Consider the following 26,120-nt stretch of genomic DNA (forward strand, 5'->3'; position numbering starts at 1 on the left):
AATGCAATTCTGAGAAAAAAGAACAAAGCTGGAGGCATCACAATCCCTGACTTCAAAATATACTACAAAGATATAGTAAGCAAAACAGCATGGTACCGGTACAAAAACAGAAACACAGATCAATGGAACAGAATTGAATGCCCAGAAATAAAACCACACATTTATGGACAGGTAATCTTTGACAAAGGAGCCAAGAACATACAATTGAGAAAAGAAAGTCTTTTCAATAAATGGTGTTGGGAAAACAGGACAGTCATATGCAAAAGAATGAAAGTAGACCATTATCTTTCACTATACACAAAAATTAACTCAAAATGGATTAAAGACTTGAAGGTAAGACATGAAACCATAAAACTCCTAGAATAAAATATAGGCAGTGTACTCTTTGACATCAGTCTTAGAAGCATCTTTTTGAATACTATGTCTACTCAGGCAAGGGAAACAAAAGGAAAAATAAACAAATGGGTCTTCATCCAACTAAAGAGCTTCTGCAAGTCAAAGGAAACCAGGAACAAAATGAAAAGACAACCCACCAACTGGAAGCAAATATTTGCAAATCGTACATCTGACAAGGGGTTAATCTCCAAAATATATAAGGAACTCATGCAACTCAACAGCAAAAAAACCCGATCAAAAACTGGGAAGAGGATATGAACAGACATTTTTCAACAGAAGACATACAGATGGCCAATAGGCACATGAAAAGATGTTCACCATCACTAATCATTAGGGAAATGCAAATCAAAACTACAATGAGATATCACCTTACACCTGTTAGAATGGCTATAATTACCATGACAGAAAATAAACAGTGTTGGAGAGGATGTGGAGAAAAGGGAACCCTCATACGCTACTGGTGGGAATTCAAACTGATGCAGCCACTACTGAAAACAGTATGGAGATTTCTCAAAAAATTGAAAATAGAGGGGCAGGCCCATGGCTGAGCGGTTAAGTTCGTGTGCTCCGCTGCAGTGGCCCAGGGTTTCACCGGTTGGGATCCTGGGAGAGGACATGGCACTGCTCATCAGGCTACGTTGAGGCGGCATCCCACATGCCACAACTAGAAGGACCTGCAACTAAGATATACAGCTATGTACCAGAGGGATTTGGGGAGATAAAGCATGGGGGCAAAAAAGATTGGCAACAGTTGTTAGCTCAGGTGCCAATCTTTAAAAAAAAAAATTACAAATAGAAATACCATATGACCCAGATATCCCACTACTGGATATTTATCCAAATAACTTGAAATCAACAATTCAAAGAGACTTATGCACCCCTATGTTCATTGCAGCATTATTCACAATAGCCAAGATGTAGAAGCAACCCAAGTGCCCATCCACCAGTGAGTGGACAAAGAAGATGTGGTATATATACACAAGGGAATTCTACTCAGCCATCAAAAAAAAGACAAAATCCCCCCATTTGCAACAATATGGATGGATCTTGAGGGTATTATGTTAAGCGAAATAAGCCAGAGAGAGAAAGACAAACATCGTATGATTTCACTCATATGTGGAAGATAAACACAGACAATGAGAACAGATTAGTGGTTACCAGGGAGAAGGGGGCATAAGGGGTAAAGAGACATATATATGGTGACTGACAAATAGTAACATACAACTGAAATTTTAAATGTTATAAACTATTATGACTACAATAAAAAAAATAAACTTACACATGCCCATTATGTCAAACTAGATTATGCTGTGCTTCAAGTCTTTTTAATCTTTGTTTTTTTTAAATCAATTCAAAATAGCAAGAATTAATAGAGATTTCAATACATCTCTATGGAGGTATGAAGATGGATTCACTAATTTCTCCAAGTAGTGCCATGAAATTTTGTTTTGTATATGTTGAGGTTATTTTATAAGATGCATATATGCTTATAATTTTTTGTCCTCCTAGTGAGTTGTCTTTTATGATCACGTAAAGATACTTTTGCCTCTGTAGAAATTAGTAAACAGAAGCCTCATTAACTTGGAACCGGAGCCCAAAACGGAGAGCTCTCACGCCCTACAACAATAGCAGAGCCAAACAGGAAGAAGAAAGACTTCCTCTTCTTGATTGGCATGAAGCTCAGCCAATGAGAATGTCATGGCAATCTGCCATAACTCAGCCCGTGGAAAACTGCTACACCTCGAACTCTCAGTTTCTCCAATGAACTGTTCATTTACAATAGCCCTCCCAACCTCCTCTTCCCCTCTATAAAAGAGTTTTTCCTATCTTGCTGCTGGGGAACTTGCATGTGGCTTACCATGGTTGCAAACATCAAATTGCAATTCTTTGCTGATCCCAAATGAACCCATTTTTGCTGGAGAAATAACTGGATACCTCCAAGTTGAGAAGCCCCAATTTAATACCAACAAAAATAATAATAGCCACCAAATAATAAAAGCACACTCTGTTCCATGCCTCAGTGAATGAAAATTATTTACATTTCTTCTTTAAACCTCACAACAATATTGAAATATAGGCATTATCATTTCCAGTTTACATATGAAGAAACTGAGATTTAGAGAGATTAAATAACATGTCCAACCTAGATAGCTAAGAAGTCTCAAGGTCATTTCAACCCCAAATCTGGCGGACTGCAAGGCGCTGTGAACAAGTAGATAACACTGTTTCTCGTTTCTCCCCAAGCCAGTGTTCTCTATTACAAAATCCAAATGGTGTTTGCTCCTGAAGCAATGTCTGCCTAACATTAAGTTTCATTGGATTTTCTCATCCAGAAAGTAGAATTACCCAGCATGGCCCATAGGAAGGGGAAAGGGGGCTCGCTAATTTGCTCTTTGGGTCTCTTTTGTGTTGTCTTAAAACCTTTTCAAAACTGAGCACAGAATTTAAAATGAGTGTAGATTGTAGAGAAGAAGTACATGCTGTAGAACATGACTCCGTGCAGAGTGTGGGACCAAAGTCAGGCCCTGAGATGCGGGTCTTAACGCTGGTGCTGGGCATCCTCAGAGGGAGCTGCAAACTAGAGTGCCAGAGGCAATCCCCAGCTTCAGTTTTGAAGGGGGTAGGTCCAATAAAATCCAGATATCACTCCTCGTTGCTTTGTCTGCCTGAAGGACAGAATGGAAAGAACAGAAAAAGAAAAAAGAGAAATCAACTAAATGTAGAAACACTAAATCAGGGATTCAGATCACATACAATTCTCTAGTACTATAAAAATAAAATCCGAGTGGTTAAGTTCGCACGCTCCGCTTTGGTGGCCCAGGGTTTCGGTGGCTCGGGTCCTGGGAGCGGATGTGGCTTGTCAGGCCACACTGAGGTGGTGTCCTATGTGCCACAACTAGAAGGACCCACAACTAAAATACATACAACTATGTACTGGGCGGGGGGGGGGGGGGGGGGGGGCGGGTTGGGGGGTTGGAGAGAGAAAGCAGAAAGAAAAAAAAAAGGGAAGATGGGCAACAGTTGTTAGCTCAGCTGCCAATCTTTAAAAAATAAAAATAAAAGCTTACAAAAAATCGTTCATTTAATTATCCCATGATTCTTGTGGAACCTTGATGGTGCTCCTTGATGCACTGTATTAGCCACTGTGGAGTTTATCTTAGTGCAAGAAACAATAATGAATTTCTCTTTTCTTTCAATTCATGATTAATCGTGATATCATTGGCAAGCACTGTACCTCAGAGGAGAAATCTCTTCTGGAGATGAATCCCAGGCAGAAACAGGAAGAGGAACCTCCCAGTGACTGAAGCAACATCTCTCTACACATTGTTTTTGTTTAGTGTAACAAACATACAGAAAAAGTGCACAAATTGTGCTTGGTAATTTTTCATAAATGGAATACATTCATGTAACCAATACCCAGGAGAAGAAACAAAACTTTTCCAGCAACCAAGACTATCCTCTCCTGTCATCTTCTAGCCACCATCCACAAGAGGTAACTAACTTGACTTTTATACCGTATTAGTTTTGGCAATTTTATACAAACAGAAATATACACTACGTTGGTTTCTTTCACTCAATATTATCTTTGTGATTTTTCCCTCACCCCTATTTGTTTTGCAAGGGGTATGTCAGACCAGAGGATCAAATCAGTTGAAAATAAAATACAACTCCCCAGCCCAAATTCTCATCCTGTTTGTCAGCTTCCTCATTCACTTCTGTTGGGCAGGAGTCCCAGTGTTGGGTGTTTATTTACTGGACATGAGGACAGACTCAGCCTAGGCGAGTGGAAACAAAAGAGTGAGTGAGAAAGCAAAGACTACTAAAAAAATGACAGGGGCATTGCAAACAGACATAGGAGCCAGTTTGAAGGGACACCCACTGGCCAAATCTGGGACTATTTGAGCACCAAAGTAATTAAGTATTGTAATCAACTATGAACCATTGAAAAAATAGGAATCCATACAAATAATAAATTAAGAAATTAATGGGGAAAAGCAGGAAGTCTTGCTTAGTAGCATGCCAAGCACTGACTGTAAATGTCACGGGAGGGCTGGAGTTGAAAAATCATCATTTTGCAACCGTTATAATAAAAATTGGTTCAGACAGTGGATGTTAAATCTTGGGGCAAATTTTGAGAAGGAGCAAAATAGTCGCAGTCTTAAATTATTTCCCCACAAGCCAGGTGATCAAAGTTAACCTCATCAGTCCAAGGCAGATATCCCTCTCTTGTTTCCAGATATGATAGTTTGAGAAGCACAAGACATCATCTATGTAGTATTCCGGCGGGGAATGCGTAACCTGAATCTAATCACGAGAAAACATGTCAAATCCAAAGTGAAAGACATTCTATTTAAAAAACTAAATTAAAAAGACAGCATTCTTCAAGTAGCATGTCAATATCATAAAAGACAAATGTTCTAGATTTTAAAAAAAGCTAAAAAGACGTGCCATCTAAATGCAATACTTGACCCTAGAGTAGATCCTGCACTAGAGGAGGAAATTGGTCAATTGGTCAAATTGGAATGCAGACTGTAGATTAAACACAGCTATTGTATCAATGCTAAATTAGCTAAAGTTCGTAAGAGTACTGTGGTTATGTAATATTTAAGGGTAAAAGAATACGGTGTATTGCAACTTACAAATGGGAGAGAAAGCAAGCAAATGATAAAGCAAACGGGATAAAACATTAACAATAGTTACATCTGGATAAAAGGTATACGGATTTGTACTATTTTTGTTTTTTCAACTTTTTAGTAAGTTTGAAATTGTTTCAAAGAGAGAAAGAGAGACTGCACCGGAGGCGCTAGGGAAATCAACTGCTGTGAACTTGGGCAAGGCCAGGACAGCTCTTTAAAATATAGACAGCTCCTTCCTACCCCCACCCCGTCCCCCCAAAAATCATCCAAGGAACCAGTAATTCTTCATAGTTTCCCGGTTCCCAACGGATTGGTCGTAGGGAAACAGAAGCCAATTCTGCCATGCCTCCTCACCTTGCGCCTAAGCAACACCCCCACCCCACCCTCGACCAGCTGCGCATAGCAGGGGACCACCAGGGTTTTGCGGGAGGTAAACGTTGCTCTGGTCGCGGATCTGGGCGCCTACGTGATTTCCAGTTTGTCCTAAGTGATCGATCCAGGACATGGTGAACTCGCAGGGACCTTCCCTGCCATCACCACGAAATAGTCCATGGATTTTTTTGGCTTCCGGAAATGGGGATGATTTGAGGGTCTTTGTTCCAAGGAGGCTGGTGCTGGACACGGAAACTGAAGTGCTACAGGCGAGGACCCCCTTTGACTCCACCCCCGATCTCTTCCCAACGCCACCTTCTCAGCGGGTACCCCAGAGGCTCAGCTACTTGCTTCGGCCTTCTGAGGCTTTACACGTGGAAAAGGCAGGAAATGAAGCTGGAAAGAGCGAGAGACAACAGATTGTCGCTTTTCAGCCTCCTTCTTTGGAGCCTCATTCTGCTGTTTTCTTCTGAGACCGCTGCGCAGTACGTTTCGCAAATGGAGAAGTTTACATTCACGTTTTCTCTGCAATTCAGTGAACCTTTAAGAAGCGAAAAAATAATGATTATAAATCACGAAAGGAATCCAAAGTAAAATGGTCGCAGCTGGGGGTGTAGCTCAGTGGTAGAGCGCGTGCTTAGCATGTACGAGGTCCCGGGTTCAATCCCCGGCACCTCCACCAGTTTTAAGAGAAAGCACTTGTGATTAGAGCTGTTTTCCCTTCGTTTCTTTCTTTAAACCCAGTGTCTGCTTCCATTCACTTTTCTGGTTGCCTATACTGCGTTTGTGGTACCCAGTTTCTGCCCCGACAGCATTGCCACCACCTGAAATGTCCTGGATCCTAAGTAACAAGCCTTTTTGCAAATTAATTGTCTTAATTTCTTTAGATTCCGTGCTGAAAACAGAAAAGAAGATAAAAATAACAGACCCTCAGTTTCATTCGCTTTATTTTGAATTCTGAAGAGTTCTCGGAGCAAAGAACACACTGGAGGTGGAATGGCAGAAAAAGATCTTATTAATTTCTTTCTTATGAACATCCCACCACTTGTACTTTATGTTTTCTTGAATCACCGGATATGAAAGCAGTGGGCCCCAGTTATAAATGGTAGGGTTGCATGCACACGAGGGACAATAAGTACTGTCTGTCATAGTGTGTGTTGCTTTCCAAGACTAAAATGAATGATACAGATTGAATGAAGATTGGCTGGTTCAGTGAATCTAGAACCACCGCCACTTTGCTGAGATAACTCATTGCAAATGTGAGAAACCAAGCATCTAAATATCTCTTGTTCAAGAAAATTTCAATCAAAATGAATGACAAGTTGGGCTCATTTTAGAAATAAATTTGAGTGGACAACCACTTCTAATGCCCCCAACACAAATAAGTATCCCACAACACCAACATGTCTTAACCAATACAAAAATCATAGCTGGTTTGCCTAGGCCAGAGCTAGTTGGAAATGTTGGTTGAATACATAACGCAAGAGGGAAAAAAGTCCCTTTTAAACTTATTGATTTCTAGAAATTATTTTTTTATTCTGGAAAATAACGCTGTAAAATGTATTTTTAGTAGGTTTTTATGACCTGTACCACCTATTTAAGCCAGGTATTTTGTGGTCAAATACATTTAAATTTTTTCCTGACAAGACAAGGATATCCATTATCTTCACTACTGCTTAATGTTATAATAGAGGTAATAATCAAGGTATGTAGCCTGAAAAAGTGATTGGAGAATGAAGCATTGGATAGGAAGGGCTAAGGCTATCTCCCTATATCTTGATAGGATTATGTATCTGGAAACCACTCCTCAAAAGAGAAAAGCTACAAATGGAGAATTTAGTAAAGAACCTGGATATAAAATTCGCGCGCACACACACAGCATAGTCTTCCTACATTCAGCCATTGGAGGTTTTTGGACATCAATTTATTGTTTTGAAAGCTGACAAATGAGAGAAAAGAATCAAGTATTTATACTACCTCTCTTACATAGAATGTACTTCAGGATAAAAATATACTTGATGAGGGGAAGATTTTCTCTGTAGAAGAATTACAGCTAATACATGCAGGAGGAATAGTAAAATGAGAGTCAACATTTTGCAACTGATATTGCTGTAATGCATCCAAGTCGCGATCTTCAATGGCTGCTACAACCATGAGGTGAAATTGGATGGGGGACTCCAGAATGGATGGAGCAGGCTGACGTCACCTGGTATGAATGATCAATGTCACATCATTAAAAGTGAGACCATTATCCATCATGTGCCTCTTGACCGCAGTGAAATAGAACATACCTGGCAGTACCAATGAAATACTTGTGTTAAAAATTAATGCTTTCTCTAGGTAAACAATCTGTTTACAGTAAATATTAGGAATATAGGAATACGCTTAATAACACCATAAGGAAGCAATCAGTCAAAGACAGAATGTGGGAAATCCTCCTGGACAAACTGAACCTAAAGAAAAAAATGACATGGGAAAAAGAGGGAGGGGGAATGGGTACAGATTAAATGACATGCGAGGAGGATAACAGACAAACGTAACGTGTTTGGATCCTGATTCAAACAAAATAGTTGGAAAATAAAACAACTGAACATGGACTGAGCATTAGATTATGTTAAGAAGTTTTATTAATTATACTGGTTGTGGTATTATCATGGTGATGTTAAAAAGAAAGTTTATAACTATTAGTTATACATCGCAAAATATTTATAGTTGAAATTAGTATAACGTCTGGAATTTGGTTTGTATTCCAGAAGGAAAGAAGCAAAAATAGTGAAAGTTGGTAAAAATTAAACAGTAACAACAAAATTATGAGAAATGCTGAAGTTGTGTGATAGTTATGTAGGTATTCATTACAGTATGATCTCTACTGTGTTTTAAAATGTCCAAAATCAAGAGTTAAAATTTTTATACTTTACATTACATACTTTATATCATATATTTAACTATATTTTAATTTTATTTTATTTTCATCAAAGAATGGCTTCTGTTCTTTGAAAATAATTGCAGAGTATGCAGTTTTTCTCAGCTTTATTGAGGTAATTTACAAATCGAATTGTAATACATTTAAAGTGTACAACGTGATGATATATGTATTATGTAGATCAAAACTACAATGAGATATCTTTCGATAGCCACAGATAGGATGGCTATTATAAAAAACCATGATAAAAGGTTAAGTATTGGAGACAATGTGGAGAAATTGGAACTCTTGTACACTGTTGATGAGAATGTAAAACGGCACAGCAGCTGTGGAAAACAGCATGGAGGTTCTTCAGAAAAGGAGAAATAGAACTCCCAAATGATCCAGCAATCCCACTTCTGCATTTCCTATCCCAAAGAATTGAAATCAGGATCTCAAAGAGATACTTTCACTCTCGTGTTCATTGCAGCATTATTCAAAGTAGTCAAGACATGGAAACAACTGAAGTGTCCATTGACAGACGAATGGATAAAGAAAATGTGGTACATACATAAAAGAATATTATTCAGCCTTAAAAAAAATGAAATCCTGCCATTTGCAACAACATGGATGAAATTGGAGGACATTATGATAAGTGAAATAAGCCAGTCACAGAAGGACAAATGCTGCACGATTTCACTTATATGAGCTATCTCTAATAGTCAAACTCATAGAAGTAGAGGACGCAATAGTGATTACCAGGGACTTTAGTGTGGAGGAAATGGGGAGTTGTTGTTCAATGGGTATAAAGTTTCAGTGGTACTAGATGAATATGCTAGAGATCTGCTATACAACATAGTGCCTATAGTTAACAATAAGGTATCGTGCACTTCAAAATTTGTTAAGAGGATAGATCTCTCTCTCTCCGTCTCTCTCACACACAAAACAAAAACAAACGGACACAAGAAAACTTTTTGGGAAGTGGTGGATATGTCTGTTACTTTGTTTGTGTTGGTGGTATAATGAGTGTTGCTTATGTCCCAAGTTATCAAATTGTACACATCAAATATGTGCAGCCCTTTGTATATCAATTATACCTCAATAAAGGTATTAAAAAGAAATCTGAGCAATGTGAAGAGTTGACAGGTTTATTATTGATTTGTGGTTATTCTTTGAATATTCTAGAAATGATTTCATTGTTGATTTTAAATATTGCAAATCCACTTCTCCTAATCTGTCATTGTGTTAGTCAGTATTCTCCAGAGAAACAAAACCAATAGAATATATGTGATGTCATATATATATATATCATGTATATGTCATATGTATATGATGTATATACATGATATATATATATATATATATATCATGTAGTTTGAAGGTCTGAGAGTTGGAGGGCCAATGATGCAGATTCCAGTTCAAGTCTTAACACTTGAGATTAGAAGCCCTGAGGGCAGAAGACTGGTGTTCCAGCTCAAAGAGTCAGGGGCAACCTTCCTCTGCGTTCCGGCCTTCAACAGATTGGATGATGCCCACTCATGTTGGGAAGGGCTATCTGCTTTACTAACAATTCAAATGCTCATCTCTTCTAGAAACAACCACAGACATATCCAGAAATAATGTTTAATCAGATACCTGGGTGTTCTATGGCCTAGTCAAGTTGACTCACAAAACTAATCATCACAGTCATCAATGTGTTAATTTTTGCTAACACATCCTTTGTTTCTAAGGTATCTTAATCTTTAACAATCTTTAGTTTCTTTAAAACTAAAGAATAAAGTGAAAATAAAGAAATATTTAATTTTGATTTATTCAAATTTATCTCTTACTTTTCGTAACCTTACAGATTGTGCTTGTTAGAGTCTTGTGTGCCAATATATGATAATAGTAATGAAAATTATGATGATAAAGGTGATAATGATGATGACAGTTAACTTACTGTGTGCTTAATAGGAAAGAAAGAGGTTTTGAATTGTTATTATTTCTAATTAAAATTTTGTCCTCAGTAATTATTATGAAAGAATAGAACCAAATATCAACCATAAAAACATAATAATGCCTCCTTTGCCTACTGACAGGTCAACCAGAATGGTGCAATATGGAGAGCTAGTTTGTATATCCAACTTTCTCTTGTATGAGAAGCTTTTTTCTTCAGAACCAGCTACTGTAATTGAAAAAGACCTGTTCTAACCTCCATGGAGAATTCATTCTAGCTGAGCTATGTTCTAAGGTATATATTATTTAAAAGCAGTTGGTGTCAAAGGGAAACCAGGAAGAAGGGAAGTTAGAATGAAGAACTTTCCTGTGGCAAAGATTATAATGTTACTGCAAGATAATTGACAGAGTGGGACACGCACCCATACTTTATTCTCCCCCTTCTACCAAAGAGTCGATGGAACAGCATCCAAGAGGTTCTGACATTAGAAGCAATGTGGCTTCATTTCAGCATTTGCACTTCTTTTTCAAACTAAGATAAAGAAAGGTGGCACTGACTTGGTTATTTTATGTTTAAGTTACTTGTAAATGTTTCATGTTTACATGTCACAGAACACAAGAACAATCACGAGCGTATATGATCAGTGTGGCGTCAGTCTTCAATTTACTAAGTTCTCATTCCTTAGGTCAATAGCTGCTCCACCAGAACAAGGATGATCTATTGAAAAGAAAATTATGGGGCAATAATTGAAAATAGAGAAATTTTAACCTAGAATCAAAAGGGGAAAAGCTTTCATCATGTGATATTAGACAGGACATAGAGTAAATAGATGTGGGAGACTTATGTGAAAGGACAAATTAAATTTACCATTCATAAAAGAGGCCCTTACAACAAGCAAAAGCTTGCTCAGTATCAGCACCTAACCTACTGAGCCAGCTAGCACATGGAATGCGCTAGTATCAATAAAAATGAAATATCAATAAAAATAAATAAATAAATACATAAACAAACAGATATATCTAAATTTGACTGCCTATACTTCTGGTGTTTTAGTCTATTTTAAGAGTTGCTAAGGGGCCAAAACCAAAAGCCTTGTTTTGTTTACAGAATTCTAGCCATGTCTTGACTTTTAAAGAGGCAAATGAAAAGAGGAAATGCTGCGGATCAAATTTGTGTCCTCCAAGAGGATTCCTTTACTCTACCGTTGAACCACACCTTCACTATGGGTATTATTGACTTTTCTGATTGTTGACCAAAAATACCACCAAAAGGGCATCCTTATACCACAAGGAAGTGGGAAGGAAAGTTGAAAGTAAAAACTAGCAGTGGCATGACAAAGAGAATAAAATAAGCCATGAATGAACAGAGAGATGAGCAACTAGAGGTTTTACTGCAACTTGTCCCTTGGTGGAGAAGACATAAAGTGGAGATAACAGGGATAGAACTGGGAACCTCACGCATGCAAATTATGTACTCTTCTATTACATCCTTGCAGCTATTTCTATTTTCTCCTCAATCTGTGGTCAAAAATCGTTTTAGAAATCTGATTTGCAGAGCTCTTTGTTCAACACTGTGCCAGTAACTCAGCTCTTCTTGATGAGAAGAAAAAGTGAGGATTTAGGTCACTCAAGTGACCTGAGATTCAATTGAACCAGACCATTCAACAAGCAGTTGAAAAATTGGTTCACAGTAGGTCGTGTATATGATAGTCAAAAAAAATAGTGTATTGGTGAAAAGACCAAGGAGGAAAAAGTATTTTAGAGGAAATAGCTCAGATAGTTCCTGATATAAGGCTCAAAGTGCAACTCTTAAGAGAAGATGATCCAATATAGCTAAGAGAATAGGGTAGAATCACCTTCAACTGAGCTCCAGGAAACTGTATTTCTGGTCACAAATCATTCACCTTCAGTCAGTTGATGTCTGTCTTCATGTACTCCACTCAGACATTTGTTTTAGAGGAAAGCTTGATGATCATTTTGTTAATGAGTGATGAGATTTAAAGCTGTCCCAAGATATTTACATGATTTTGACATATTAGATTTATAATTTTTACTAACTGGAGGAGTTTGAGTAATATTTAAACGTTCTCGGTAATTTAACACACTGAACCTTAAAACTCAGCTACAGCCTAGCTAAAGTGGAGATGCCGGGGATCGAACCCGGGGCCTCATACATGCAAAGCATGCGCTCTACCACTGAGCTACATCCCCAAAGACAAAGGGCTACTTTTTCCTCTGATTATTGACCAATAGTTCTCCTGAAGATGGTATGGAGTATAGCTGACTAATTCTGTCGCCTCTTTCTAACTACATTCAGAGAAACAAAATCAGGTCGATTTAACAAATGCTTATTAAATAATACCATCCATAGGTTCCCTCTACTTCCCCTTAATATCATTTAGCACGGTTTACAACTGCAGATTTATGTTATTTGATTAAGTTTGTTTCCTTCTCTAGTAAGGTAGCTTCAGGAGGGCAGAGACTGTGACTGATTTTCTCACCACTCCATCTCAAGCCCCTGCCATAGAGCCTGGCACATAGTAGTCACTCAAAAAAGAACCGTGAGAAATAAATTACAGGTATACTCTGTTCAGGATATATGTTACAGTAGAGAGAATGTTGTGATGAAGTGTATGGGAGAGAGGGGAGATTCACAAATATCTAAACAGATAATTTCAGTACAATATAAATGCCCTGGCAAAGACAAGTGTGGGTAACTACAACAGCAGACAGAAAGTATAACACATTCTTGATCAGAAATTGATGACTCCAGGAGTCTTGAAAGACAAGACTTGGCCCAGTGAATAAAGGCCAAGAATTGTACATGAGGACCAATTTGGGCTTGCAGCAGTGGGTGGCTGTGCTTCTCAGATTTCAGCCAAAGTTCTGGGCGTCCGTGGAGCATGGATGCCGGAGATAAGTACCCCGCAGCGATTTGTTCAGGTTGTTTGTTGGTTAGCTGGCCTAAGACACAAGCTGAGTCTGAACCGCATCAGTTGGTTTTACTGAATCTACACTTGGCAAAGACCCACAGAAAAAGAGATCCAGTTAGCCGGTAGTGAGACGGCTCCGGCCTCCCGGTGACACTGTGATGTGGACACGGGGCTGTGTGGCGTATTTGGTAATTCTGCTGGAGACTGGATGGGTAAGGGCTACCAACGTTCCAGCGCTGACACCCGAGCTCCGGAACGTCCCCTCCCTGGTGCAGGCGATCACTGTGCTCCACGGAGCAGACCGCGGAGTATATTTCAGAACTGTTCACAGTCTTAGCTGCCAACATCTGTCCTCTCACTCTTCAGCAACAAAAGCATGGTCCTTGTTCTCTCTTCTCGGGAGTTTAATTTTAGCATTCACATCGCGGGTTGGGCAGACTAACATTCCTCGCAGACCAGGCCTTGTCTCTGCTCTAGGAGTCAGCTTGGGATGCCCCGTTGACTCCGCGGGGTAGCTCCTAGCATTTGGAGCCAGGTCACATTTCCAGCCTGTGCCCTGTCCTGCCTCTCACTCGCTCCTTTCTGCCTTGGCCAACTGTGGAGGGCAGGACACAGCTCCTCGCCTTCCATCCCGGCCTTTCCTCCTTGTTGCAGACTCCTTGGCCTCACCGGGTTTTCCTCCCCGGGGACGCCGCCTTCTCTATGGTTGGAACTAGTCTTGCTCTGTCACCAGTCCTGCTGTTCCTGGGGTCTCTGGAGCACTGGAAATCTCCCAGAAAGTGCCCAGAGCAGCGATGGTGCCCTAAGTCTTCCCCAAATCCCTCTGGCACAGCCGTGTTGGAAAGAGGAAGAGAGAGTAGAAAAACAATAGGAAAAAAAAACGGCAAACGCTGAGGTGAAATGTTTTGAACCGAATAAGGGAGACATAAAAATAAATGAATATAAATATATAAAAATTAGCAGTAAAGTCAATGGTTTTATCCTCTAGAAAGGCTCAAGACCATTGGCGTGGATGGACTTCTTACTGAAAGCCTCGTCAATGTGAGCAAAAGCGGGTACACCGGGATTAATGCGGCGCAAACATCCAACGACTCTACTGCCTCGCGTAGCCCCATCCGCATCTCCCGACCGCAGAGTTCCGTTAAGTCTCCAGCTCTTGCAGAGCATCTCTCTATCCCAGAGCTCACCTCCCCTCTACCCACCATCCGCTGCTCCTCGCACCGGTGAGTGGTTTCTGTGCAGACCGCGAGGGGTGGAAGGGAGCTCTGGGTGCCCTGACGGGGGCGTGCCAGTCGCCGGCGTTGGGGGCCAGACACGCTGGTAACCGAACAGTCCAAGCGGGCTCAACCGGACGTCAGTCCCCGTTTACCACGTAGTCCTGTGTGCTGTGGAGTAAACATTGCCTTGCACCTCGGGTCGTCTCTGATACCCCGGCTGGGTACGACTGGCGGGTCCCTGCTCGGGTCCAGCTGCGGCGGAGATGACAGCATCCTGCTCCCTCTAAGCTAGCTTGCAGATTGCTAGACTTTGTGGCCTCCTCCCTCTTCCACTCAACACCTCCCCCGCCCCACCCCCCCACCCCCACCCCCACCCCCGACCCCAGCTGTGTTTGGGTGCGCTCCTGGGCTAGTGGAGCGCTCTGCTGTAAGAAAGCGCTGCGGCCAGACCACCGCTGCCCCTTCTTCTTCGTCCCAATTCCCTCCTCTCTCTTTTCGGCCAGGGTAGAAAATGTATCGCGGAAACCTCGAGAGTGAAGGAATGATCCGTGGCTGTATGGCCGCTTTTCTCAGGTGGTAGGAAGGGGACCTGGGAGCGCAGGATGTGCCTTGGGGGCCATAGTCTCTCTTCCGCTGGAGCCATCGCTTGGCTTCCCGTTTCTCCTCTGCCTCAGTCCTTGTTGCCCGCCTGGTCCTTGGAGCGTCTAGCCAACCAGTCCGCGCGGGGATCGCTCATGGACGTGTCTCGAGCTCGCTCAGCTCCGGTATCGGGTAGTGGTTAGGCCTGAGAAGTGTTGCAAGTGTTGTTCCCCATAAGCTGGGTCCGGGTTGGCAATTGAGTACAAGACACTGCCTCTCCCGTCCGAGGGCAAGTTCATTCTGGAGCCAGCGACTAAGGCCGCCCCTAGTGCAAGCGTTTGCAGTCGTGCTGCACGTTCTTCGGGCTTTTTTGGCTTCTTGGTGGGGCTCCTTTGATCCTGGGCCAACTGCCAGATGTATCCCCTTCCCTTCTTCCTACCAGTGAGTCTTTACCTTTTTTATCCTTTCAGAGCACAGGCTCCGCTTGACTAAGCCTGCATGACTAAGGACACTTGGTGGGGTCAGTGAAAATACACTCCTCTCCTGCTCAGATCGCTACATTCATTCCCGAACTAAAATCTGGCGGGACTGTGGATGCGGGATGCGAGTTATTTTTCTAAGGAAGCCAACTTGGCAGATGTAACCCGAAGCTGATGATCAGGTTCGCTTGTACCTGCACTTTCCAAGAACTTGGGAAGGCCCCAAACAACGTGTTCACTTTACACATTTGCAAAATTTGCATCAGTGAGATTTTAATCAGTGTTCAATTCCAGAGAAGGAGCCACATGAAGGAAGGCAGCAGGCGTGGTAGTGAGGAGAAAATTACAGGCCAGACTGTATGTTGGATGTAACTCGGGAAGCCTGCCAGGGCCCCAACGTGGAAGAATGGACACATTGGTAGCACTTACTCCAATCTGTGAGTAGTGATGCCGGGCCAATTTTAGGGGTGGAGTCATTTTTCTGTTGAATTTCGGTAACGAATGAGACTCAAACGTGATAACTACGTATTACACAATCACCGAGCGGCGGAAGGTCCTAAATTCTTTGAGCACCAGCCTCCAGAGGTTGAGCACTGCCAGGTCTAAATGGTTTCAAGATGTTCAGCCCTCAGACTGCATTGACCCGCCGGGGAGATGCTAACCTTTCAGCCTTTGAATCCAGGGAACCGGGGGTTGCAATTACTCTCCATGAACGAGGAATTCTTTATAATTTTGGTCATAAACTTATTGATTTAGACCATGCCTTTTGTGCTCAGAGCTACTAGCGATTAGATGGTTGAGTAAAGTTCTGCGATGGACGGTACAGCTTGGGCTCACAGCCCTGCAGGAGCTAGACGACAGTGGAAAACTGTGCTACAAGTCGTGAGAGGAAAGCAGAGAGCCTGTGGTTAGTAGGCACTTCATACGTATTTGTGAAATTAAACTGATTTGGGGTTTAAGAAAAGTGTCCCTGGAATTATATTTTGGAAGAGACTTTGGTCAAAGACTAGAGAGATCTTCCTTTCCACCTACCTTCTTCCCTTCCTTCCTAAGTCCCTCTCTCCATCCTTCCCTTGGAAGTGGCTTAGTGGTAGAGCATGTTCTTATGAGGGACGTCTTGGGCTCCATCCCTGGTGTGTCCAGCTGTGTCCCAATGCAGGGGGGAACTCTGTATCTGAAAATGGGCTTTATTTCTGCCTTTTGCTTTTCCTAACCTGTTTCTACTGATCTTTATCTCCCTCTTTGCTTCTTTTTGTATGGCTAGTGGAAAGATTCTCTAGTGTTCAAGGGCTTTCACATATCAAGAGAATTATCTGCTGCTGTTTGTACTTTGTCTAATGCACATTTCACTGATTTTTAAAAATACGTACTGTTTTCACAATATATGAAAACTAAATTCAAAACCTTAGATTTCCCTCATGCACTTAAATATTTATTTTAATATACACTATAAAAATTCAGGCCTAATATGTCAAATTATTTTATCTTTAAATCTTGGAAACATCTTGGTACTGTGTTACTGTTAAAAAGTGATATAGTAATGTCATATTCATCATTTCCTGACACCAGTGGTTCTTGAACTGTAACACGTATAGGAATCAACTCCAGGGCTTATTAAATCACGGCATATTGGGCTCCCACCCCCAGAGTTCCTGACTCACGGGTCTGAAGTGGGACCCAAGAATTTGTATGCTTAGCAAGATGTAATGCTAATGCTGCTGGTCTGAAGACCACACCTTGAGGACACCTACCTTACACTAAAACCTGTTTCTAAATTGTTATGACCTTTTACATTTAAGTGTTCAGCACCTCTCTTACAATTTTTATTCCACAGGATAGAGGTTTATTCACCCAATCTACTGAGTGGAATTTTCCTTCTTGGACCAGGCTGAGATTTACACACATGTTGACCAAGCCCAGAACCTGAGATTGGGTGCACCTTGCAAGATGGCTCTATCCCTGTCCTTTACCCAAAGTTTTTAATTACTCCCTTATCAAATACATGGTTTGCAAATATTTTCTCCCATTCTGTAGGTTGCCTTTTCAATCCACCAAAAGATTCTTTCCTTTGATTTTTTTCTTTCTGCTGTGTGGATTAAGCCTTTTAGTTTGATGTAGTCCTACTTTTTATTTTTATTTTTGTTGCCTGTGCTTTTGGTGTCATATTCATGAAATCATTGCCAACACCAATATCATGAAGCTTTTCCATCATGTTTCCTTCTAAGATTTTTACAGATCCAGGTTTCATGTACATTTAAGTCCTTAATCTATTTTGAGCTGATTTGTGTGTGTGATATAAGATAAGGGTGCAATTTCATTCTTTTGCATGTGAATATCCAGTTTTCCTAACACCATTTGTTGAAGAGATCATCCTTTCCCCACTGTGTATTCTTGGCATCCTTGTTGAAGATCAGTTTTACTATTTGTGCATGGATTTCCTCTGGGCTTGCTATTCTGTTCCATTGGTCTATATGCCTGTCATTATGCCAGTGCCATATTGTTTTGATTACTTTAGCTTTCTAATATATTTTGAAATCAGAAAATGTGATGCTGCCAGCTTTGTTCTTCTCTCTCAAGATTGATTTGACTCTTCATGGTCTTTTGTGGTTCTACATGAATTTTAGAATTGTTTTCTACTTCTGTAAAAAACACCATTTGAATTTTGATAGGGATTACATAGAATCTATAGATTGCTTTATGTAGTATGGACATTAACAATGTTTAGTCTCCAATCCATGAACATGGGACATTTTTCCATTTGTTGTGTCTTGCTTAATTTCTTTCATTAATGTTTTGTAGTTTTCAGTATATAAGTCTTTCACTTACTTAGTCAAGTTTATTCCTAAACATTTTACTCTTTTTGGTGTTACTGTAAATGGGATTGTTCTCCTAATTTCCTTTTCAGATAGTTCATTGTTAGTGTATAGAAACACAATTGACTTGTGTTGATTTTGTACCCTGCAACTTTACTAAATTTGTTCAATAGTTCTAATAGTTTTTCAATGAAGTTTTTAGAGTTTTCTATATATAAGATCATGTTGCCTGCAAAGAGGGACAATTTTACTTCTTCCTTCCTTTCTGATTTGGATGCACTCTATTTCTTTTTCTTGCTTAATTGCTCTGGCTGGAACGTCCAGTACTATGTTATAGAAGTTATAAGAGTGGGCATCCTTGCCTTTCTCCTGATCTTGGAAGAAAAGCTGTCAATTTTTCACCATTAAGTATGATACAAGTTGTGGGCTTTTTGTAACGGACTTTGTTATAATGGCAGTAGAAGAAGGTAAATTTCTTTCAGCAGTATGTTTGACTTTCAAACTAGAATGAAATCTGATTTCATTAAGTTTAAATTGCTTAGGAATATCAAAAGTGCTAAAGACCAAGTATGTTTGTTTATCAAGATCCAGTGTTTAAAAATCATGCTAAGCGGATACTGAGGAATAAGAAACTGGAGATGCTGGGGATTGAACCCAGGACCTCATACATGCAAAGCATGCGCTCTACCACTGAGCTACATCCCCAGGGCTGCACAACCTCTCTGGCACAAAAATACTTTTCTTTATGAATATATGATCCACTTTTCCCTAAAATGTATTTCGTGTACTTTGTTGTGCACAAATTATATACATTGTATAGGTCTTGAATGTCAGAAAGAAGATGTATGCAAATCAATGTCACTAAAGGCTTTAGATTTACCTGAACCTGACCAGGCCCAGCTCAGAATAAGTGGCTTCAAAATTGGCTTTTATCTCAGTATGACCATGAATACAAGTGTTTCTGATCAAGAGACTTTTGGAAAGGCTGGCATCAGAAAAAGTAGAACCGTAGGTGGCTACAGCAAACCCCTGGGAAATTTCATGATGTATGGTACAAAGTCGAAGTGTAAACAGGAGCCAATCCAACTGCCAAAGTTTTGCTATAAAAACATTTTGAAAAGGAGTCACTCATGAGCCATACCTCCCTTGGAGTTATGGAAACAGACTCTCTCAATTTGGGGGATTTTTCTCCATAAAACTTGATGTCAGTTCTCTTGACTTATTTCTTACATATACGCTTTCTGCACCTCTGGTTATGTTTCTTAAATTCTACTCTTTTTCATTTTAAACCTATTTTCCAAAAAGAAAACAATAAACAACTTACGAACATAAATCTTCAACATCACAATTTTTTGTCCTGGTTAGTAATTTTTAAAAATGATTATGTGTTCATGTCGACTTCCACATGCATTTTGGCTGCTCTTAACGTAAAATTAAAACTCCTCAACATGACCGGTAAAAGCCTGTCACAGTTTAGCCCTATCCCTTTGCAGCCACATTTCTCATCCTGCTTGTTTATATCCTTTCCATTCTAGCGATATTGGCTTTTCTTCAGTTCTATGCACTTTACCTGGTTCTCTCTGCCTGGATGGTCCTATGCTGTGCCTCTCCTTCTTCATAATTTTTCTTTCTTTGCACCTCAAGTCTCTCTCTCTCTCTCTCTGACCTCCCTGATTAAACGAAATCCCACATATGATCTCCTAATCTCAGTCACTCTTTTGGTTTTTTTTAGCATTTATCATAGCCATGATGTTATATTTCTGTTTTTGATTATTAATTTATTTCTATCTCCTCCTTCCTCCACACTAAGCTCTTATCTCCTTTGAGGTGGAGACCAGACCTCTTCAACTCACCTTTCCACACATTGGATGCGTAAGCCAATACATAATTTTTGGAATGAATGAGTGATGAATGAATGAGCTTCATAACTATCAGCTAAAATAGATGAAAGTAAATCTTTTTGCTGCTTGGGATCAGCTGTAAGAATTGTTTGCGCAGGTAGAATTCCTTCCAGAACTCAATTCAGTGACCTCACATCCAGAAATATAATTTCTTGGAATTGGCATGCTGGTCCAGAGTCATGACATCTCCAACCAGATGTCTGTGCCTAATAGCCCAATTTAAGTCACACCAGGAGAGGAAATACTAGTCCTGTAGAAATCAATGTCAAGAAGTAAACTGTGTTTCTATAATAGCTTGTGTTTTCTTAACACTCATTTGTGGTTTACTCTATTTATTTGTGAAAGTCAAGGATTCTTTAGCTGTTCATGGACATTCAAGAGCTGAAGGGGGTTGGTGAAAACCTTGAAAGAACATACGAAATTTATTTTTAAGTCTACTGGGTTTTTTTTTTTTTTGGTGATGATCATAGGCGAAAGTTTTCATTAGATAATCTAATGAGTTTAGTACTATCCAATTTTAAAAACTATGATTCTAAAACATACTGGACACTATTTTATTTTATAAATAAGAATATTTGATATTTAAGACCATGACTTTGGGAAGAATTTGGTTTAAACTCTAGCTTGATTAACTATTTACCTTCTGTGATTTGGGCAAGTTACTTCATTTCTCCCCTGTTCTCAGCTTTCTCATCTGTAAAATGTACATCATAATGCTTACTTTCATGACTATTTTTAGAGATTTAAAGGTATGGGAGAAAACATACAAAATGCGACAATAGCAAATGTTCAATAAATTGCAAACATATTCTAACTATGTCTGATTTAAGTAAGACTGCTTGGAGTTTGAGAAACCAGCAGAGTATGTTTTTAAACGGTTTGACTTAAAATTTTTCCAATTTTGTTTTAGAAATTCTCTATTCATGACTGATCTTGAGCACCCAAGTAGTTAAATCCCAATATAACCATGTGATAGATCACCAGTAGAGAGCCTGAGAGTCATTGGGAATGCAAAAGAAGGAGGAGAGGTTGCGGAGATTAAAGCTCCAAGCAGTGGATTTGATATTGTTTAGATTAAAGATGATTTCAGACTAAAAATTTGAATGAATTGCCAGAAAGGAGGACCGGGTTTTAAAAAAAAGCAGTAAGGCCCCGCTGGGATTCGAACCCAGGATCTCCTGTTTACGAGACAGGCGCTTTAGCCAACTAAGCCACAGAGCCAGCTGTGTACCAGGTGGGGGTCCTTTTATGATTAAATTGTACTCAATTAGGTGAAAAGCTGTGTTATCAGTTAGAGTTACTGTGCACACTTAGAATAGATCGACCTCTCGGTAAAGGCAGACTCGCGAAAGAGACTCCTGGAACTTAGATTCCCAACAAACCTAACAAAACACATACACGCACTCACACCGTAACTTTGAGAATGTACTCGAACAACCATGGAATAGGAAAGAGTGGAGACCAGCCGAGTGCTTATTGTGGAGGAAGGGACTTCTCTGAGTGAGGCCAGAATAGTTTTTATATTTCACCCGATTGTAATAATTTAGAATCATCAAGTGAGTGGATACTCTAAAAGTGTAGTGAAAGACTTTTCTAGCAAAATAGGTCAGTTAGAACTTTTATCAAATTAATGATATTCCTGGCTGTTAGAAGATGGCATACTCGTGCATTGAAAAACAAACAACCCCAAACTCTTAACACATTCAGACTGTGCTAGCAGCTGTCAGATTGTACTCTGCTTGAGGAAGTAGGAGACAACAAAGAGGCGGCTTGGTCAGAGTTCACTTAACGGTTTTATGATTCAAACCCCAGGAGCCCTTGCCTGCCCGAGGCAGGGAAATGACCTCTGTTCCTGCAGTTCTCAGGAAGGTGCACAGATGGAAACCAGACTCTGAAGCATTGGGGAGGCATCACCGCACGGGGAAATTCCTCATTCTCTATTCTGCCTTCTCCACTTTGGTTTTTCAAGAGGACGTTCTTTAGTATTTTCCTCATGGATCCTCAACTTGTAGAAGCTAAATAAACATTAACTGATTGTGCAATCCCAAAATCGGAATCCATTCTCACACTGTTAATGGCTGAGTTTCAGTTTCTGCCTTTAATTAGAATAAGGCTGGTGCTGAAAGGGAGAGGTGTGAGTTCACCAAATTATCAGGCGCCACTGCACATCTACGCAGCTTCTGCTGTCTGGTTAAAATACATTTGGGAGGACTTCAGAATTCTTTATTTAACCATGTAAAAGCTGAAAGCAGCTCTGAGCCTGGGAAGGCCCTTGAATCGTGAAGTCTTTTTTCTTTTCTTTCTTGCATCCAGTGTTTCGACATTGCCATTTTCTACCCCACTCAGGACACTTTTGTGGTAAATATAAATTTATTTTCTTGCTAATCAGGATAGTCACTTTTTAATTTAATCTATATGAGCAAACTTCTATGATTAGGACTACACTGCTACTCCATTTACAGTTACTGTATATTTACCGAGTTTGGAAAACAGCACCCCAAATTCTTAATGGCCCAGGAATCATAACATTTCTGAATTCTAATTAGCTGAATTGTTTGTGATCAGGACTGTATAAATTTCAGTCAAAAAAGTATAATTGGGATGACAGCATTTACAGTGAAGTATTATTCAAGCAATTGTCCAACAAGAGTGATATTGAGCACCCACTATGTGTCAGGCGATGAAATGATTTCTATAGAACAACTAGCCTCTATAGCCAACTAAAATAGCCACAGATGACAGGAAATAAAACAAGAAATTTTAATAAGTGTTATAAGTATCATAATAAAAGAAGTACAAGGTGATAGATGAGCCCCTAATGGGCTGGTAATACAGTTTAGTACATAATACTCTGTACTCCATACACTGCCCTGCTCAATACATTTTTTTGTCCTTTCTCTTTAATTTATCTGATTTCTTGCTAGAAAAGGAGGCCTAATATGTATTTTATATGTACAAGTAATACTTGACAGCATCTTTTATACTTTCAAGTTAATCTCGATTACATAACTAAAATAGGAATCTCTGCTAAGGTAGAATGAAGCAAACCTGAGGAAGGCTGGATAGTAGGAAGGTCTGCAAGGTGCCTGAAATAAAATAATCGTGAGAGGAGAGAGAGGCGGAATCAGTAGAAGCTATCCCGATGACTTGCACTCAGGAAAGGAAGGTGTAACTGAGCTGAAATAGACTTGCACTCAGGAAAGGAAGGTGTAACTGAGCTGAAATAGACTTGCACTCAGGAAAGGAAGGTGTAACTGAGCTGAAATAGACTTGCACTCAGGAAAGGAAGGTGTAACTGAGCTGAAACTGCAAAGAACACATGAGACCCCGGACCAGTTTGATGCAAAAGTGGTTGACTAACATTAGACCCCAAATAGCTAAATGAACGACATAAATATAGATACCAGAGCCTGGAGATTCTTTATAATTGCAGTGGCTTCTCATTACCCTCAGTGAGTGTTTCCTCTGTTGAAAATAGGGTAATTCAACATAATGTTAGCTAGGAGGTGTTAGTTGAATTTTGTCCCCCTAAAAATTCATATGTTGAAGTCTTAACCCCCAGTACTTGAGAATGTGACCTTATTTAGAAAAAGTGTAATTGCTTATGTAATTAGTTAAGAGGAAGTCATCCTGGAGTAGAGTGGGTCTCTCTGGTACAAAATGCCTGGTGTCCTTGTAAAAGGGGGCAATTTAGAGACAGACATGAACATGTGTGAACATTAAGGTTGAGATCGGAGTGATGTATCTACAAGCCAAGGAATGCCAAAGATTGCAAGCAAACGACCAGAAGCTAGGTGAGAGGTGTGGAACAGATTCTCCTTCACAATCCTCAGAAGGAACAACCCTTTTGACACCTTGACCTTGGATTTCTAGTCTCCAGAACTGTAAGATGATAGACTTCTATTTTTTGAGCCACTGAGTTTGTGTTATTTTGTTACGGCAGCCTAAGCATTATCCTCTGAGGAAGAACTAAGTTTTCCCCTGAATTTTGTCCCAAACTTAAATGAAATTAACTTATTTAAAAAGAGAACTAGAGAATAAGGGGTGTTGAGAGGTAAGTGTGAGAGGTTCATATAACCTAACTAAAAAGCTGAATAAAAATTATAATTCAAAGGCCAAAAGAAAAGAAAAGCACAAGGAGAAGCATATGTCAAAGCAGTGATCCAGGTCCAAGGTTTCTGAAAACAATCAGAGGTAGAGAGAGAGTGGAAATAAATGAGGACCACTCAGAACTGGAGTGTCTGACAGATGTGTGGGAAGAAGATAGCTTTAGACTGGGAAAGAAAAGTTAACAACAGGATTTAGATGGAAGCTGGAGGGTAGAAAAATCAAATAGGGATGAAAGGGTAAGGGACCATTATACAGGGAGTAAAAGCAAAGATTGTGAGCTAGGAGCACAAAGTAGGCTGGAGCCTGAGAGGCGGATATTGATCACAAATCAGTAGCTGTGATGCCTCTACTGTGAATCAGCAATGGGGAGACTACAATATTCATGGTGGCTAATGAAAAACCCAAGGAATCAGTCAAGTGTATATTAATGTTCAGGGGGTTGGGCAGGATGAAACTGTAGTGCAATTTAAGACTAAGAGGCATCATCACTTAGTAAACTAATGAAGCATAATGTAAATATAGTGTTTGGTAATCAGTAGAAAATTGGACAAAGAATATAAAGACTCATTCCCAGATGAAAAAAACATAAAAATCCAATAAATATATGAAATATGCAAAACTTCACTGGTGATCTGAGGAATGCAAATTTGAAGACTGCTTTTATCTTCCTCTATTGTCAAAAATTTTAAAGCTCAATAATGCCAAGCGTTGATAGATGGTGGGAGATGGGTATTACCATAGATTGTTGCTAAGAATATAAATTTGTACAAACAGTATGGAGAGCAGTTTGGCAATATCCAGAAAAGCAGAAGATATCCTTACTTTATGATTCAGCAATTCCACCCCTAGAGGTATGACCTAGCAACTCTTTGCAAGTTTATCCAAGAAGACATGTACAATGATGTTCTCTGCAGCATTCTTTGTAAAGCAACAAAATAAAACTGTATGTTCTCCAATAGATTAACTACATAATACTTAAAGTAGATGAGATATATCTCCTTCTGTCATAAGGAATTTGCATTAAGCACATAATGATGAATAAAAAGGACATTGTAATAAATATGTACAGTATGACAGGTGAATGCTGTAAAATTTTTATAGATATACATATGTATAGTAAAAAAAAAAAATGGAGACTGGAAGGATCCACATGGACTTCAGGATGGTGGTTACTTTTGTGGAGAGAGGAAGCGGAATGGAGAGTGAAGAGCCATGCTTCAACTATACTTCCAAATTATTTTCTTAGAAAAAGGAAAATCTGGATAATGGGTACATAATGGCTATTATACTATTCTCTGTGTTTATGCTTAAATATTTCATAATCAACTTTAATTTAAATAAAATAAAATGTATTTGCATAAACTTTCACATTATCACGTTAGAAAAATAACAAGAGAAGTAAAACCAGAGGCTAGCGCACTTGCGAAGCCCCAAGTATTAGCCTATTTGCTTTACGCATGGTAGAGCCTCTTCCCTTAAGCAAATGTTGCCAGAAACTCTATACTCTCAAAGCTGTGATTTAATTCCTGAACAAAATAACAAAGTGCACAGAAATAGTCTTTCCCATTCAGTAGCTAAAATGTTAGTTGACAAAACAAAATGTATCTGTGGGTAATGATACTGTAGCTTTACCTAGAACACGTGGAATTGAGCTTTCCCTGTAACAAAGAGATGTAAGTAAATGCTGCCTTCCAACGTTTCATGGCAAACGTACCAGAAAGATAACACAAGTAAAGGGAAAAAAATAAAGACAATGACTTGGCCTAGCGATCTAAATTTTTCTCACCTTCTGAAACAACCATTCCAAATAACTTAAAATTTACCCTAAAAGGAAACTTTGAGGGAA

The 26,120-nt window shown here is 39.7% G+C and overlaps 4 non-coding genes across 4 annotated transcripts; 1 reads left to right on the forward strand and 3 right to left on the reverse strand.

The window, feature by feature from the left end:
• The first annotated feature begins 6,012 nt into the window (after positions 1-6,012).
• TRNAA-AGC (transfer RNA alanine (anticodon AGC)) lies at positions 6,013-6,084 on the forward strand. Its single transcript has one exon. It is a non-coding gene; the product is annotated as a tRNA-Ala (tRNA).
• A 6,297-nt stretch (positions 6,085-12,381) lies between these two features.
• TRNAA-UGC (transfer RNA alanine (anticodon UGC)) lies at positions 12,382-12,453 on the reverse strand. Its single transcript has one exon. It is a non-coding gene; the product is annotated as a tRNA-Ala (tRNA).
• Positions 12,454-18,896: 6,443 nt separating this feature from the next.
• On the reverse strand, positions 18,897-18,968 carry TRNAA-UGC (transfer RNA alanine (anticodon UGC)). Its single transcript has one exon. It is a non-coding gene; the product is annotated as a tRNA-Ala (tRNA).
• Positions 18,969-21,311: 2,343 nt separating this feature from the next.
• TRNAT-CGU (transfer RNA threonine (anticodon CGU)) lies at positions 21,312-21,385 on the reverse strand. The gene has a single exon. It is a non-coding gene; the product is annotated as a tRNA-Thr (tRNA).
• Between the last annotated feature and the right edge of the window lie 4,735 nt (positions 21,386-26,120).

Source organism: Equus caballus, chromosome 20, assembly GCF_041296265.1.
Source record: "Equus caballus isolate H_3958 breed thoroughbred chromosome 20, TB-T2T, whole genome shotgun sequence".
Lineage (NCBI taxonomy): Eukaryota > Metazoa > Chordata > Mammalia > Perissodactyla > Equidae > Equus > Equus caballus.